Raw genomic sequence first — 5,233 nt, 5'->3', positions numbered from 1 at the left:
CTTTCGATGGCGGGCCGCGGCGGGGTTCGCCAACCCCTATTATTCCACAAAGAACAGTGGTCTTCTCGCGAGTATATATATATTTATTTATTTTCTGGTAGAAAAGTATAAAAACAATGCAACCCATGTTTGCCTTCTAGCTACTATAGCAATTTGTCAGGAGCAGGTTTGTTCCACTTCAATCCATATGAACTTCATCTCCATTTATTTATTCCTTAAAAAGGTATTTGTTAAATATTTTTTCTACTTTTGTTTCGAACATCTGAAACACCATATTACATTTCATGACAGGTGCAAAATATTAAGCCTGGCTTTGATCCCGACGTGATTTGAACACGCAACCTTCTGATCTGGAGTCAGACGCGCTACCGTTGCGCCACGAGATCAGCTGTCCAAAGAGTTGAAAAAATATGTACAAGTGAGTAGTGGCGTCTGTGTGGGAATGCTATTGGCACATTAATATGTTGCTGTTCCAACGTGCTTGGAGAAATAAGGGGTTGAGATGAATGACGTTATTCTGTTAGCGTGAACCTCAGTCAAGTGTTTTTACCGTAGAAATGTACAAATTAGTGAATAATCTGGCTGCACAGGACGACTCCTTCCGGCTAGAAGGCTAATTCAAGCTCCTGCGTTGTATGCACCCCGACATTTCCTGTCACCCCTAAACTTACTTTTCTCCTGGCGCTCCTGCTTTATGGTCCAGTCAAGTGTGACCTAGACTGTGAAAAAGAAGCATTTCTTCCATCATCACAAGATCAAACTGTGTCACGCAGAGCAGCCAAGATCGCTTGAACTCAGCGGAAGACCTTTCAGCTCCGCCTCTCCGACCATCATTGGGAGCAGCTGTGTTTTGGGGATCACCCGCTTACCCCAATTAGTTAGAGTGTCGCGCATGAGTTCAAGCGGAGAGATGGTGCTGGAGTGAACTGAGTCAGCTGGCATTACTCAGCCGTCCCACTGAGAGCCCTGAAACTGTGGCCGGCAATGCTGCCCCCCCTCCCCCCCTCAAACCCCTGTGCACAGGGTTACCTCGTGGAATCGGTACTCGCCCTATGCAAATGTCCTGAACTTTTCAATTCCGTACAACTCTTTTCTATTCCAGGATATGGCTCCAGGAGCATCAGAAAGGTATCTATCAACAGTGCAGCAGATACAGTGGCACCGGGATCGTTGGGGTTTAAGGGCCCACCACACCCCAACTACTGTTCCATTTACCAGTTGGCTAGAGGCATAGGTGCATTCCCTTGATTCTGTGAGGGCCCCTGGCACCCTCACTGCACCAGTGGCCAAGATCTCCATTGTGAGGGATTGTGCTAATGTGTAAATCAAGGGAGGAAGAGGTGCAAGGACCTGGATTTTCACAATTCATAAAAAGAACGAATACAAATAATGTAGGTGGATGTGATTGGTGCTTACCAAAAGCGAAGCACGAATTTCACCCATGACAAATAAATCACTGGCAGATTGAACTTGCATTTTATTCAACTATTGTTATATTTTTCTACTTGTTTTGTGGGGTTTGCGCCATGAATCACCAACCATCAACAAAAATTGGAAACATTTAATCAAAATAGAGAAAACAAAACAGAATGGCACACTTTTCTCAAAAAACAAAGACAAATCCCCCAGGCTTGGTAAAAATACAAAGAAATAAAGAAAGCAGACAATGCGAATATAGTAAGGAGCATGCTGTTCGATGTTCGAGGGGCATCCAGCGGCATCGTGCACTCTGGATGTAAGGCGGACAGGCAGCTTTCGATACCCCTAGCATAGCTTTGCTCAGATGCCAGCCTCGAAGAACACGCCAGGGGTCTTCGAATGACCAACAACCAGCTGTGGACACGAGCACCAACAACCAGCGATTTGGCACACACGCTCCCCTCATAAGTCATAACCCTATGAGAGAGGGAGTCATCGGCTGTCATTCATATAGTGGGATGTTGTACCATCAGCATATACATTAAGATGATAAATGAATACTCGAAGAGGTGCTTAGCTCGGTCATCAGAAACGAAAGTAATTGGATTAATTGTATTTAGAGTCATTCGCTAAGAAAGCATTCAATTCGCAAGTGCTGTCCCATTAAATTTACTTCCAGTACCTGTACGAAAACAAATGTTCAGAGTGTTCTGGTTTTAGCCAGTAGATGGCTGTCTAGTTCCACATAACTATCAGAAGCAGACAGGGTTTGCCTGTTAATTCAGCTCTTTTAGTAAACTCAGAGAAAGGGCAGCAATTGTCACTGTTAGTCTACACGTGCAAGAACCTTAGACAAGGCAATAAGATAGGACGAAATCAGGAAAGAGGCCAGAAGATGAGTGACGCTGCATTATGGTACATGTGTTGGTAACAGTGTTCTCGGTGTGTACAATCAAGACTCTAGTCTAACAGAGCTTTGTGTGCTCCTGTGCACACAGAATGAATGCATCGTCCCTGTGCGCCTCAATCCCTGTTCCCTATGTAACACAGGAAAAAAGGCTGAAAGGCCGATTCACTCATCCAGCGCCCGCTCTCTCCCCTCCGCCCGCCCTGGAAAGCAGAGACGAAACCAAAGTCGGGCGAACAGCAGGCCGTGAAGTGCTTGGCTTGCCTGGGACCGGGAACGGAGCGCAAACCTGTCAACAGTCTTTGGACATTTCCCGTTTTAAAACCTGTAACGCAAGATGAACTTACTACGACATGAAGCCCTAATCAATAACCATGTCCGCCCAGTCCGCTGCTCATCACCGGCCGCTCGCCACCGCTCCTCCCCCACGCCATGTCCTGACGTCAGCACGCAGGTCACGGCCGGCGCTTCTTCTCAGGGACTACTTTTTTTTAATGTAATTTTTTTTAAATATACCATATTGTTTTACTTTATATAGCCTATGTCCATCTGCACACCCTGAGGATTACAAAAATGTATCGGGTGTGTGGATTGGCGCTGTGGTTCCTGAGTTTACCTGGCCAAAAGGTGCAAGTTTTCTCTTTATAATAGTAGTATAGATAAACAAGGTACAGAGCTGATTAAAACCTTAGAGAGAATTCTTGATTCCAATACTTGGCAAAAACCTAACTTAACCTACAACTGCAACTTACTTACTCCTTCCCACGTATTAGACTTAGGTCAGGAACACCGGGGTAGGGGTATCTTAGAAGCACCAGTTGAGTTTGTTAGTCAATGTTTTTATGTATGTATATACGGAGTCCCTCTCTTTGGTTTAATACTATTGTATATATTTTAACCATTTTAAAGTATCATATGACTAAGAAACCATATCAATGCTTTTACAGTATTATTTCATAATACTACTTTTACTGTACGCACTTTACTGTATGATAAGTATTGCAATAGTGGCAATTCATTTCTCTTGCATGAGAAAGAAGACTGCTCAATAAAATAACACCTTTTATTGAAAACGCCCGTCTCTCTATTTCTCTGCACTGTGGTGAAATTAAGCATGCACGATTGACTGAGTGAAATAGCTGTCTATTGTTTTCACACTCTAGAGATACACTCTTTATTCTGAGGGAGCAAAGTTGTCATATTTATGCGGTTGTCAGAAACTAATCCTTTCTTGTCTAAATCAGGACGGTTAACCCTTTCCTGAACATTCGAGAAGGTTTCTAGTGACCTCTGAGCTAGCTGGCAAAACTAATTAAGTCTAACATAGTCAGTAGAGACCTAGATTACCTCAGTCCTACGTCTACACTGCTGTTTATGTTATTCCAATGCGCAGAGCCTATTGGGAATATAGGAACTACACTACATGGTGCCAACGCTTGAAACTCCAGTGAGCTAATTTGCATTAGCCTATCCCGTCGCTGTTATACCCATCAGACTTTCGTCTCAATGAGATATGAAACTGCTCTCAGAAAAGAAATAATGGCTTGGGCTTTTTGGCAAGAAGTCCTGGTATAAGGTATGCAAATCATCCTTAATCAGGAAGGGCAGTTGGAGAGGGCTGAGGAACTTCTGTAACTTAATTTTACCAGGCTGAACCCTGCAAATGTATAGGTACTTTCCAATTTGGGCCTGAGAAATTATAGTACTTGAAACCAGGGCTAATTGTAGCCAACCTGCCTCCATTCCAGTCATAGGTGGATCTGCTTCCAGACAAGTTTGTTTTAGTTGAGTAACAGGCATTTGTTCCGTGCCCTGGGCACATTCCCAACTGGGTATCCAGACTCCGCCTTGCACATTGGTGCGCGCATATTTAGAAGTACCCCAACCCACTGTCTGGTGGTTACAATAAAGGTGTTGCCTCACCCACTACTAATCAGAACTCGCCAGGACCTATGGATGAGTGTTGTAGTACCAGAATTTGCAGCAGGTGCAGTCCCTCAGAGTGCAATCCTTTCCTTACAGATCAGAATCTAAGCAGAGGAGTCCCTTTTCTCTTTTTTTGATTCAGGCAGCATATTTGAGTTGTTGGATTATCCTACCATATTTATTCACACTTCGGGGGGGGGGGGGGACAGGGCACACCTACCAATGGCATGCAGGGTACCACGAGGTGGAGTATGACCTCTTCCTCTAAAGTGTGGTATATTATTTACCCAGAAATCAGGATACTACTAATATACAAAATAGCGAAACTCTCTCATGAACAGTTAGATCTGGCTAAGCCAACACACTGGTATGACTAAGGTTTCCTAACTCTCTCCTTCCAGCCCCCTCATTAATCCATTTAGTGGGGCTCATATTTGACTGGCGGTCTGGCATTTAGGGGTGAGGCTATCATTCAATTTTTGAAGACTAGTTTTGCCCCTCCACCCAGTCATGGCTTGTGCTCTTCAGCTTGCAGTTATCCCAAGGAAAATTCTTCATCTCAAGGCAGGCCACTTCACACCTTATTAAGACAGCTTGGCTCAACCTGACAAACCATGAGAGAGCACCTGAAAGGCTGGATTTTGGCTTACTGAAAAGGCAAGTCCATAACTTATTTTCTGTGAAAGTTAGAATACATTTCGTACTTTGAAGCATCATTATAGATCCTTTTTTTCGATAGTTACACTTTATTAACACTTCTCTATGTTAGCCTACGGAGTCATTTTGACTCATTGGGAAAAAATGAAATTGCCATTTTCTTCCCCTTTCAGGGCAACTACAACTTCTTTTATCATATCTTTCCTTACAGTTACAAGGCACTCTATAACTGGGGGACCTAGGGTAGATCCTACATATAAAACCAAGGTACCTTTGATTGAACAGTCACATTTGCATATTATTTAAGATTAAAAGCAGCCTAAT

The 5,233-nt window shown here is 43.6% G+C and overlaps 1 non-coding gene across 1 annotated transcript; it reads right to left on the bottom strand.

Annotated features, from left to right (window-relative positions):
- Positions 1–314: 314 nt before the first annotated feature.
- On the bottom strand, positions 315–386 carry TRNAW-CCA (transfer RNA tryptophan (anticodon CCA)). Its single transcript has one exon. It is a non-coding gene; the product is annotated as a tRNA-Trp (tRNA).
- Positions 387–5,233: the final 4,847 nt, after the last annotated feature.

Source organism: Lissotriton vulgaris, chromosome 4_1 (assembly GCF_964263255.1).
Source record: "Lissotriton vulgaris chromosome 4_1, aLisVul1.2, whole genome shotgun sequence".
Taxonomy (NCBI): domain Eukaryota; kingdom Metazoa; phylum Chordata; class Amphibia; order Caudata; family Salamandridae; genus Lissotriton; species Lissotriton vulgaris.
This window is presented reverse-complemented; position numbering and strand designations above follow the sequence as displayed.